This window comes from Eucyclogobius newberryi, unplaced genomic scaffold (assembly GCF_026437365.1).
Source record: "Eucyclogobius newberryi isolate DKJ021-1_F unplaced genomic scaffold, fEucNew1.0.hap1 SCAF_7, whole genome shotgun sequence".
In the NCBI taxonomy this organism is placed as follows: Eukaryota; Metazoa; Chordata; class Actinopteri; order Gobiiformes; family Gobiidae; genus Eucyclogobius; species Eucyclogobius newberryi.
In genome coordinates, this window is record NW_027316389.1 from 8,645,348 (window position 1) to 8,658,862 (window position 13,515).

General features: G+C 41.6%; 1 protein-coding gene across 2 annotated transcripts in view; it reads left to right on the top strand.

The window, feature by feature from the left end:
* LOC140349565 (guanine nucleotide-binding protein G(o) subunit alpha) overlaps positions 1 to 13,515 on the top strand; it is an 89,311-nt gene that overhangs the window by 2,956 nt on the left and 72,840 nt on the right. The gene's annotated exons all lie outside the window — the stretch shown is intronic.

The following is a 13,515-nucleotide window of genomic DNA, read 5'->3' on the forward strand; positions in this document are numbered from 1 at the left end:
GCACACACACACACAGGCACACACACACACTACACATACAACACAACACAACTATACGCACACACACACACAACACACAACACACACACACCTATACACACACACACCTATACACACAGACAGACACACACACACACACGCACACACAGGCACACACACACACACACACACCTATACAGACACACACAGACACGCACAGACACGCACAGACACTCACTCACACACACACACACACACACACACACACACACACACACACACAGGTGACATTGTCAATAGACGGAAATAAGATCATAATCAGTGATGTTGTTTTGCGTCATGGTGGTGGGCGGACGGTGGTGGGCGGGACATTTGGTCGAACGAGCGCGACATAAAACAAACGACTATCGCATGTGACCTCCTCCGCAGAGACGACTGGTGAACGTGAAGTGTGAGGAGAGGTCGGCCAGTCAATAATGTGTTAATTCTCCTTTATTTTGTACCTTTTTAACTCGGGACAATGCGTTCTTACTTAAGAAAAAGAACCGGGAGAACGCGATCTTTGGTCCCATTCGAAGGAATCGGTTTGGAATTAATTCAAATCAACTTGAATACTAATCTTACAATGTTTCAAACAAACCTGAACACGGCTTCATTTGGATTGGGAATGAATTGCTCGTTCAGCTCGGTGCCTGCATGTTACATTGAAAGAGCACCGTAGTAAAATATTAATTGCTGTTCATTTGAAAGGGCGCCATTTAGCTGCCTGTGGCTTTCCGAGCTGCAGAAGTGTTTTTTTTTTAATAATCTCACACATCTTCATGCAAGTCTGGCATGTTACAAAGGTCATTTTGAAGTCTTGCGTGTACTTTTTGTTGTCTCCCGGCTCGTCGCCAAGTTCAGCAATGCCACGTCGTACGATATGGCATTTACGCACCTAAATAATCCCTGACATTGGCTCAGTTGTCGTAGCATAATCCCTGCCCCCCCCTTGTCTTTTTATCTAATCCTATTCTTAACATAAGGTTTAGTCCCAGTCTCCGCCCCGGCGTCGTTTAAAAGATAGCTGTGGAAGTCGTAGCTGATAATACGCTTTAGATGTGGTTGTAGCGTGACGTCTCACATGACAGTGGATGGGACGTTCTTATCTCTCGACAGTTAATAGTCAAGACTGCCCAGTGACGGACTGAATGATGTTGTATAGTTTACACACACACACACACACACACACACACACACACACACACACACACACACACACAGAGGAGGCCGCTGCGTTGTAATGTGCCCCGCCACAACCAAATTAATGGAAATGCAGTCCATTTTGCCACTATTGCGTTAGGATGGATTTGCCAGACAAGGACACCGTGCGGCTCACTGTGACTTTGCCCAATGAAAACGTATTTTAGTTTGATTGGTTGACCGCATCAGTCGCTTCACCTAGAACTGACTCTGCCCAGAGGTTACATTTGCACTGGAGCTGCCGAGCGTCGTTGAAAGCTCGTTTCCTGCAGAGAAACAGGAAGTGATCTGCTTTGGGGAAGAGAAACGAGGTATTGCTTCACATTTGACTCTTGAAGGTTCTCAAAAGGAAAATATGACTTGAATATCCTCAATTCCCAAATATGAACTGCTTAATTTTTTAATGAAATCTGCAAATTGACAGCTCTTTGGGATCATTAATAGTATGGCGGCTCCGCCTCTGATCACGTGACCAGAACCAAACGCCAAAAGGCCATTCTCTTTCAAATCCTTGAACGAATTATGCAAGCGCTTTGTTTTGAGCCTTTGAGATCTTTGTCCACACCGGCTTTAAAAAAACTTATTTGAAGTTATGTGGTTGACCCAATAGGTTATGTGTGTGTGCGGTTATGTGTTCTAAAGGGGCTCTGATGTGTTCTAAAGGGGCTCTGATGTGTTCTAAAGGGGCTCTGATGTGTTCTAACGGGGCTCTGATGTGTTCTAACGGGGCTCTGATGTGTTCTAACGGGGCTCTGATGTGTTCTAAAGGGGCTCTGATGTGTTCTAAAGGGGCTCTGATGTGTTCTAATGGGGCTCTGATGTGTTCTAAAGGGGCTCTGATGTGTTCTAAAGGGGCTCTGATGTGTTCTAACGGGGCTCTGATGTGTTCTAACGGGGCTCTGATGTGTTCTAAAGGGGCTCTGATGTGTTCTAAAGGGGCTCTGATGTGTTCTAAAGGGGCTCTGATGTGTTCTAAAGGGGCTCTGATGTGTTCTAAAGGGGCTCTGATGTGTTCTAACAGGGCTTTGATGTGTTCTAAAGGGGCTCTGATGTGTTCTAAAGGGGCTCTGATGTGTTCTAAAGGGGCTCTGATGTGTTCTAAAGGGGCTCTGATGTGTTCTAACAGGGCTTTGATGTGTTCTAACAGGGCTTTGATGTGTTCTAAAGGGGCTCTGATGTGTTCTAAAGGGGCTCTGATGTGTTCTAAAGGGGCTCTGATGTGTTCTAAAGGGGCTCTGATGTGTTCTAACAGGGCTTTGATGTGTTCTAAAGGGGCTCTGATGTGTTCTAAAGGGGCTCTGATGTGTTCTAACAGGGCTTTGATGTGTTCTAAAGGGGCTCTGATGTTCCCCAAGCGATGTCGAGGGGTTTCTGTCAAAATAGAAAAGATAAATTGCAACTTTACAGACATTTTCTAAAGAGATTGGATTTGATGTGTTTAAACCAGGGGTCCTCAAAGTCTTCAGAGATCCCCCAAAATAATGACGGGATGCCCACTAAAATGAATACATTCAGTTCACATTTTAAATCAGTTGTGACTGTATTTTAGTTGTTTATTGTTCACTAAAATATACTGTAGATTCAATCGGTGATCTCATGAGCCTCAGCACCTTGCATGGTAACTACAGATTTAAACCCTTCATAATTCAGTCTTTCTCTCTTCTTGCTCCTGGACATGAACTTAAAGAAGATGTCTGCATTCTAAAGGCCAGTACGGCTCTAAACATGGGCTCTAATGCCCGTTAGACTTAGCCACAGCCGCCAAACAGACCAAATTATGAAAAAACAGGGCTGTTTTGGCCACTGAAAAACACACGACTTCACTTGAATTGCATTGGAGCCCCTTTAGAAAACTTGAAGGATTTAGAATAGTTTATCTACATAGCTATTGAGCAGAGATTTACCATAGATGCTAAAATCCAGTGATACAAATGCACCAAAATATAGTGGCCCACGACAGTTTGACTATGACATTTTTAATTTGGTTTCATTAAGGACCACAAATTCTAAATTAATGACCACACTTTAGACATTTAAGATGGATGTTTCATATTAACATTTTTGACAAATTGCAATGCAACACATATAAGCAACAACCATTTATTTCCTACAAATGTAAAAATCCATGCATTTATTTTATTGCTTTGATAAATGAACGGCACACAAGACATAACCAGGCCGTGTGCGACGCTGTTCTAAACCATTCTGATTCTAGCAGCCGGAAGGGTCAGTTCACACTCAGTTTGAGATTATCTGTCAAACACTTTCAGAATTTTGTTTCTAATTGAATGACTATACTTTAAAAATGTCCAGGGCCTCTAAGAGTGTGGAGTATTTGATTGGAGTCTTTGTATTTATAAGTGGTAGATTGTTCTATTCGTGTGGTGGGGGGAAATCAATATGAAGGTTTTCTTGGTCATTAGATGAAGCGCTTCACCAGTCCTTCCAGTCCTTTGCTCTGTCAAAATAATGTCAGCACTCTGCTCTCCTTTTTAGATGTTTTCATTTCTTATGGAAATGTATCATTAGAGAGTGGAAGCTGCTTTTAAGTGCTTTGTGGACATGGGGCCGCTGGGGCCCCCTTAACGTTCAAAGACGGAGGGCTATTTCCAGCACCTCATCAGAGAAGTGGAAAGCCCTCACTGCGTTGTCCCTCACAGCGATTTGAACATCCAGGCTTGCTCAAGTGACCAGCGCTGTGCGTCCGCAGGCCTGAGATGAGTGGACTGGGATTGGTCGGTGTGTCGCAGCTGTGCATATGATCCCAGTAAGTTTACCAGCACATGAAATACGGCTGTTGTAAAGTGATCTAATGCGCTTAGGCCAATGGAGCCTATTGTCTTTTCAATTCAGGCTGGGCTGTCATTTATTTCTGGTTATTATTCAGGACAATTGCCTATGACTGTATTGCTCGACGAGTTAAAAACAGCAACGTTTCTGACTGTAATCACTCGCTATTACTCTTTTTCTCCCCTCACTTAATGTCACATGATTGCAAAACTACCGTGTCTGAATTTCACTAGAATTGGAAAAAATCCCCCAATTCTTAGTTGTGATATTTTTACACGATGAGTTCAAATAAGATGAGACAAGATAACACTTTTTTTGTCCCACCACGGGGAAATTACAATGTTGCAAAACAGATTAGGCACAGAAGTATCATAATGAAAACAAGATAACTTAGAAATAACTCTTATCTTGATTAATAATAAAATGAATATAATATGTCTATCATCGGCACAATCTTCTTCAGTACAACTCAATGTGTGTGCATTGCTATAGATGGTGGTTATATTGATATTTGCACATATCAGATCTCCGTATCAGCTGAAAAAAGAAAATCACTTATAGCTTCGCACAAACCGTTTTAAATGCAAAATGTCAAATATAGTTTTGTTATTTTGGGTCAAATGAGCAGTAGGATGCGTAACGTCTGATAATCATACCATAAAGGGAACGGTGCGTACAGTGGGCACCATCTGTGTGTGTGAAGAGAGGGTGTGTGTGGTGGTTTGTCGTTGCCCAGCTGGCAGACTGACCACTCCAGCAGCGCTCTAATGCATATGTATTTCTATCTCAAAACTGGGACCAATCCCTCTTTTTTTTAAGGTTTTAGGAAAGATCGAAAGATGTTTAGATGTGTTTAGATGTTACTACGTCACTCCATCTTATTTAGTTAATATGAAGTTGAAAAGAGGATCACAATGTACGGCAATGTAGAGTAAGTCAACCTCGCACATTGCTTTTCAAAACACAACAGAACTTCCTCAATCATCGACACACCGGAGCCCTCTGTTGCCCTCGTTCCAGTTCACATGCATTAGAATTCAAATCGTCCCGCCGCTTTGAACTCCAAGGGCCCGGCTTTTCAATCGGGACAAACCATTTCTCTGGCTCTTGGTCACGTATCCAATAATAAGTACCACTGTCGTCCCCCTTGTGTGGCTCCTCGTGGTCGTCCTGATGTGATTGGAGGCGACTGGCCAAAGGGAGAACAAACGCGCCCCCGTCCCTCCCGGCTGCACCGCTTCCCACAGCCTATGCCCATTGTGTGTGTGTGTGTGTGTGTGTGTGTGTGTGTGTGTGTGTATATATATGTGTGTGTGTGTGTGTGTGTGTGTGTATGGGCCAACTTGTGTGTGGCCTCCTCAGCTCCCACATAATTAGGTTTCAGCCTGAGGAAAAAAAAACTGAATTAAAAAGGGGGAAGGGGAGACAGAAATGTGAGCGAAAAAGGTAGCGGTGTTGTGCTCGAAGCGGGACGGGATGGTGAGGAGATGGAGTTTTAATGAAGTGAATGCTCAAAGCTTTATTGGAAGAGAAGGGATGAAAAGCTGAAGTGACTGGAGAGCCAGAGAACAAGATCGCTGTAGAATGAGAAGTTTGGGAGCAAAGCCTGGCCCTTACTGAGAGATATTTCAAAATGTAAAATCCTCTCTCGACACACGGCGATTTTGTTGTTTTGGGGAATTGAATGCAGCAATAAGACCAGAGCCTATTTGCCCACATGTGCAGTCCAAAGTTTTTAGGGAATTCGTTTCCTCAGATTCATTTATCTGATCTTTTCTCTAACAATTGACAAATGTGTGATCAACATTTTTGACGTAATTCCTTTCAAAAGGTCCAGATACAGTAATGCACAATAGAGGACTTATAACAGGAAAACATGTTTATCTCACATTATAATTGATGAGGTGTTGCTAATGGAGTATTTACGACCTATTTTAACAACAATATAGCTTTAAACGGGCTCAACATAATGCCGATCCAGATATAAACAAAGCTTGTTCTCTACGACTTATGAGACAGTAGTTAATGTGAGGGGATTTCTTACTTAATGCAGCTCATACTTTATTATCTTGTAAAAAAGAGACACTGTTTGTTGACCCAGAAACGTGTTATTAGATATTGTAAAGAAATATCCACAGCTAATTCAAACATTTCCTCTTGTCTTGTCTTGTTTTTTGAATCCCTGAGAAGATCATCATACAGTAGAACATGGGTTACCTCTCTAAAACCTTAAAACATGCTTTAGATGCCTCCAGCAGAAGTGGGTGAGAAGAATTCAGTTGGGACCAGGGAGGGCGTTCAATCTGAGGAGAAGAGATGTGCGAGTGAGACCAATATGAGAACCGTAGATTTTCACACTTATTAAGTCGTCTGCCGCGAGTGACGGGGAAGATGAAGGAGCGGTGCGAAGGCCGCTCCTCCACTGGACTCTGGACTCCTCGATAATGATTAGCTTGGACCAAAAGACAACACTGGGGCCCTGGGACATCACACATGACGAGTTTGCCCCTATAACTGGTTCATCTGGAGCAGCCCGTCAATCAGATCCTCTCCCTTCATTGGTTGGATGTATCTGTGGGCATGTTCACCAGCTGAATGATTTGATTACCTTCCAGTGAACAGTGAATTATCAGAAAAGCTTGCGAGTCTCACAGTCGCAGTGTTTTCATGTGTGACATGCTCATGCAGTGTGTATGTTGCACTGTATTTGCATTATTCATACACAGCATGATGACCATGGATTGTTTGTCGAATCAACGAAGCATTCAGCAATTATGTCTTTACACCTGAATGACCTTAATGTCAATTTTCCACTTAATTCACCTTATCTTTTTTTAAGGTAGACTGACCGCCTATTCAATACAATAGGTTAAACATATGACTCATACTACTGTAGAATGTGTAGTATGTACTTTACATCAGGGCTATTCAACTTGGCACCGTGTGGTGCACCTGCCCATAGACCAGGGGTGGGCAATTATTTTCCTCCGAGGGCCGTATTCGAATCCAGGCACGTAGCGGAGGGCCGGTCATTGGTGTGAAACAAAAATCAAATATAATATCACTTTTCTGTCAAATATAGGCTATTTAAATCTATTATTTAATTCCTTTCACTTAATATGTATTAAGGATACAAGTGCAGACAGATACCTAAGGGCAAACAAAAGTAATTAAAAATAATAAATAAATATATTACTTGGCATGTTTGGCGAGCTGGATTATAAAGACAAACGGGCCACATATGGCCCGCGGGCCGTAGTTTGCCCACCCCTGTCATAGACCATGCCTCCCCAAAAAATCTGTCCCTCTGTAAAATGAAGTTAAATACCCCTGTACCACCTCATGCGTACTGTACATAAATCAAGTTGGCTAGTTCTCTAATACAGGCACATCCTCAAAGATATTTCATCTGAAGTGCGTATCATCCACATTTAGCCGGCGTTTCAGCGCTCTGAAAACAAAACTTTTTCAAATTAAGTCCCAGAGTGCAAAAATTTCAAGACGTTGTTTATACATCTGCAAATTTGTTAAATGATGACATCATAGCCCCAGTTTTGCGTCTATTCTACATAAAATGATGAGCTTAATATGATGTTTCTACTTAGTAAACAAATGTGATATAAATATTCTTAGTAATCAAATGGGAGATATGTATATATATATATATATATATATATATATATATATATATATATATATATATATATATATATATATATATATATATATATATATATATATATATATATATATATATATATATATATATATATATATATATATTCGATGTATAGATCGATCTGCCAACAAATCCTTGTATGCAGTACAATGGAGTTTGCAGCATTAGATTGTACATTTTCAAACCATGCCTTTTTATCTGTAAGGTTTTGTTGTATGACCTATGTGTGCAGATTTGAAATACATTAAGTAGATGTATATTTTATTGTATTAAAAAAAGAAAATGTGGACTTTCCTTATTTTGCTTTCTGTTTTAAAGACGAAGTATATAGTGATCACAATTGTTGTTCTTAAGCTTTTATAGTGCTTTTTGCTGTTGAGTTGTGTGTTGTGTAACAAAGCGGTCTTGTTCCAGCGCCACACTCAGCTGATATGAGTCAGCTGATGTAGTGCTCTGTCGCTCCTGAGTCCATGTTTCAATGTGGGGTTGTTTGTGCTATAGTGCGGACACACATGGCTAAGTGTCCCTGTAAGAAAGGTGTATTTCCACCCGCACACTCCACTCTTGCATCAGATTGCAGTATGACGTTGTTGCAGCCATCTAAACTGGATGCAACTTGTTTTTTTGCAACCAAATTCCTCTATTTTTAATTCTTTGAAATAAGTAATTACGTTAGAATGAGCACAGAATGGCTGAATAATTACATTTGGACCTTGTATGTGGGACAACCTGATTAATCCTGGCTCCCTCTCCTGTGTTTCTGTGTTTCTGAAGCTGCTTTAATTGACTGTAACAGACCATGTGTTTATACTGCATTATATTCACGCTATCATCAGCTCCTGGAAGCAAGAGTCACGTTCTCGGATTGAAAGGATCTCATCATCACAATATGTTACAAAAATAGAATAGAATATTGGAAACATTTATATTTTCACTGCCATGTTGTGGATGGTTATGCGCCTTTACTCATTTAGTCAATTCATTTGTCTATGGTGTTTAGTCTCCCAAATTGTTACTATAGTCGACAATTATTTGATAAAGATTTATAAAAACCACAGCAGAAAGGAGAAAGCATGAAGTGAGTTAGCTGGAGGTTGGGGATTGACTGGACAGTTAAATCTGCCTTTTCCACTTGCTAGTACAAGATGCCATGTACTAGAACTCATCTGTATACATAGTAGTTTTTCTGCCACACTCCTTTTAGTCTAGAGGTGTTTTTAAGTTGACTATAGCCCTACTCTTTGGTTGGTATTTATATTTTTAAGAGATACAATTCTTTCTGTCCTGGAGACATTGTCCCCCAAGTCAAAAACTGAAGCCCCCATAAATACATCAAATGATAAAAAGTATTACTAATAATTATTTATTTCCGACAAATAAACATCAATTGTAGTGTGTGTTCCCGCCCCCGTTTGTCAATCATTTGTTTGGGATTTTTACTATTTCATTTACACACATTGTTACGCTCATAAATTGACCCTCGGTTTTCACAATGACATTAAGCTTTGTAAAAGGCGAGAATATAGATCTCACATTATTAATATATAGTATTATTTCAAACTGTATGCACATGTTTATTTGTATGGGAATTTGGTGTTTTATGTCAGCAAAGTCATTGTTTATGCAGAGTAGAAAGAGGATTAGCATTTCAATATTTTTGTTATAGCTTTGTCTTTTTTTTCTTTTAAGTCTCAAATAAAATGTTGTTACATAGCTAATTAATAAGGTTAAGATTGTGACTTCTCCCCATAGACGGGTCCCAAGGGAAGATAAAGGGCGTGACAACCTGTGTTTTTAATTAATTGGTTACTTGTAAATGGAAAGGGCCAGGAAGCACCACAAAAGTGAGAAAACTGCCAAAATAATTAGTGGTGGTGGTGGTGAGCTAAATAACATGCAGAAGCACCAGAGCAGAGCAGCAGATAGAGTGGGAGCATGTGACACAGAAATGCTGAGATGGTAGACACTTTTAATGAGGTCTTCCCAGATGCAAATCCCAAAGTGTAATTATTCTGCCTGGAGTTTAACTTTCCTCCTCACATCCCAGATGAACTAACGCCGAGCAGACAAAGTCCCTATAGACACTGCAGTTCTTCACGGGCCACATGACCAAGAGTCCAGGGATTTGTTAGACGGACTGAATATGCAACTAGTTTGCAAGAGGCATCTGAGAACTGGGGGCAAATCTATATATGTATATATATATTATACATATATATAAATCATTGCAACCTAAGTGGACTGTAGTCCCCTTTTGAACCCTGTCAGGTCCAATTATCAAAATAGATAGTCCCTGATTGTCGCTCAGTGCTGACCACTGCTCCTTGAATCTTGGCCCTGTGGAACATTATGCTCCAGGGGTTTCCAACAGAGAACCATCTTTTGCTCAAACGAAAGGTGTATAACCTGCGTAAGTACACCTTATTATTTAACCTTCAATACAATTGTGTTTAGAGACTGTACATTTATATCCGTTGCGCTGATGCATCAGGTCAAAACCCAAACCCGCCCAACTATATTGTAAAAGCATCTCTTAGGGTCAAAATATGACTGTTATGTGCTGTCTTTATCAAATTTAGATCTGTTTTATTGGCCGAACCAGGTAATAACTCACTGGTGCAGACAGTGTTATCAGTTATTGTTGCTGTGGTTATGGTGGTGGTTGTTGCGGCTGTTGTTGGGGTGGTGTATTTTTGCTGTTATTGTGGCAGTCTCTGTTTGGGCGCTTGCAGTTGATGTGATGGTTGTTATGGTGGTTGTCGTTGTGGTTGCGATGGTTGCTGTTGTGGTTTTTGTTGTGTTGGTTGTTTGTCTGTCTTTGTTTGTTTTGTTTGTTTGTTTGTTTATAGGAGCTCTTCTACTGAAAGTGTTTTTCAAACTTCCTATAAGTGATCTGTTCTTTTCTTCTGTATCTACCTCTGTATCTTCCTGCGTTGCACCAATGAAATTTTCCCATGTGGGACAATAAAGGAATATCTTATCTTATCTTGTCTGTGGTTGTTGTTGTGGTTGCTGTTGTAACTGCTGTTGTGTGGTGTGTTTTTTGTTTTGTTCTGTTTGTGGTTGTTGTGGTTGTTTTTTTGCCGTAGCGTGATGCTAAAATTTCGCTCTGGTCTCTGAAAGAGAATGTGAAATGAGCTTAAACCGTCATTACAGTGAATAATTAGGACGCTCAAAATGGGTTCAGAAAGTGAGGAATAAGTTTTGAGTGTAATATATGCTTTCAGTAGATACGTTACTTTAAAGGTTCTGCCACGTATCAATCATAGAACTCACCTACCGCTCACCTGCAGCCTCGTGCAGCTCGTCCCCTGAGAGCAGCACGTTTCCCCGTGTCTAAGCGCATTGATCTATCATAATATAGTTCCCTCAGTGTACGGGACAAAATTAGGACCGAGAAAGACTGTTCGAGCTGACTCATAAGAGACTGAAATCTACGAGAGATGCTATGCGATCCGTCGCACTAATAAACAAACGCACGTGTGTGTTGGATCAGTCCGCACGGGGGAGTGGCATGTGCACTTCCGCCTGAGTTCTCAAATCGGCAAAAAATCGTCCATAACGCCTTTAACTTCTAAAACATGAGAGGCCAAAGTAAAGGCACTTAAAAGCATGTTTAAAGGCCAATAACAATACTAATATTGCATATGTGTTCTTTCCATATCATGCAATGCCTTGTTGCAGCTAGCTGTCCGATCTGTGGTGACACATTGTGAACATGTAGTTATCTATGGTGCAATGTGGTCAAATCACACTTTTGTTACCCTCAGATGCATCGTCTAGAACTAGTTCGCACTCACAGTAAACTGCGCAGAAGCTTTTTGTAGAGTTTGGGACCTGATGCAGAATGATCGCACTCTGGACTTTTGTGATTTGTTCACACTGGATCATAATTTTTGTGGTTGTGATGTGTTTAAACTGTATAACTAACATGGCTGCCTCATGTGCAATGAACAACAGTATTTATTTCCTCTTCTCTCTCTTTTTTCATTTCCAGCTGAATTAAAGTGCATCTATGAGGAATGAAGTTGCCTTCAACTGTTTCGCAGGAAAGCTAACTAACGTTTTAGCATGCTAACAGCACACTTCCTGCTTCCTCATCAATACTTGGATGACACACATAGTTCTCAATTTAGCTGCTTTTGCAATATATCTTTGCTGGGGCACAACATATTTTGGAGAAGCCTCTTTTTCTTTTGAACTGCTAAGCTTTATTTTGCTTACATGTACACCACAATAGCCTATATTAAAGACTGTTTTAGATTATTAGGACCCAACCCACTCACCCAACCCCTGTACTTCTTCTCCCTTAGCTATCTGACCCGGCCAAACCTCTGGGATGTGATGCACGGGTCGACCTGTAACACGCAGTCAACCCATGTTGACTATGGTTCTATTAAATTAGCTGGGTATTGCTTTGGGCTGGATTGGATTTTGTGGTGATTTTACCTATTTTCTGGTCAAGAATTTTTTCCAGTTCATAATCCGTTAGTTTTCTTTAAAAAACACTTTGAAATATTTAGCATTGGCTCACTCTACTTTGCGCTGCGCTGCGCCGCGCTAGCAGCTCTATGGTTGCTTGGTACGCGAGCCGCGTCACTTGACACTACAGTGAACCCTCGTTTATCGCGGGGGTTACGTTCCAAAACGAACCTGCAATAGGCGAAATCCGCGAAGTAGAAACCTTTATTTTTTTACAGTTATTATACAATGAAATACTCCATAAAACATTGACGCTCACGCGCGGTGCCGCTCTCACCGGCCTGTCCCGCAGCTCACACGCGCGCTCTCACCGGCCTGTCCCGCCTCTCACCGGCCTGTCACACGCGCGCTCTCACCGGCCTGTCCCGCCTCTCACACGCGCGCTCTCACCGGCCTCGCAAACTTGAATTTGGCAAGCGGTTTTACGTACGTGTGCATATTAATCCATAACGTTATTGACACACAGGTAGAGAAGACGCGGAGAGACTGTTTAGCCAATCAGAATGCAGAACACAATGCATGATGAAAATCCGCGAAGCAGCGAGACCGCGAAAAGTGAACCGCGTTATAGCGAGGGATCACCTTTACTTATGGGCTGCGCAGCCACCGGAGCTACCTAGCTGCTAAAGGCTAACCTGGCTACATGCGCTAGCGAACACGGCCCCATTGACTTCTATGGACAGCCATTTTGCTCCCCGGGGGCTTGGCATTGACACACAAAATTAAATTGAAAGGGTGATCTTTATGGCCTGACTAGTCTCACTTTAAGGTTGTATAGATTCCTTACATTATACTTTCCTGTCCTTATGTCTTTGTTAATGGTTTCACAAATCTCTGCTCTCCTCTCTCTGCCTTTCTTTGGGGGTGTAAAAGGGGCTGCACATTACACAGTGTGTTATGATATGTGTGCTCAGGATGTCGTCGCTTGACCCCAAGGTGCAACTTCAGCGACGAGAGCCAAATGACACAGCAGCTGATGCCCCCTCTCTGCTCTGTGTGTGCGCCATTGTCAGGGGGCTGTAGTCTTGACATCTTTGGGTATTTATAGCCTGCATTTCACTGATAACCTCCCTCTTTACTGCCCTCTCTCATGGCCATTATCTGTTGGCATATTTTTCCCTTTTTCACCTCCACTGTTCTGGCAGTTGCATTGACTCACGCTTGTTGTGCAAGTAACTGACGGTCAATGTTGACAGGAGCGCGCCACTGTGCACTTTGTCACAACCCAAACCACAAAGTGACTCGATGCATTGCACAGTGATAACAGACCTGTGTGTATCGGGACAAACAGTCGTGTAGCTGTACAAAATGCAGATATAGGGTTAATTGCATAGTGCTGCTGT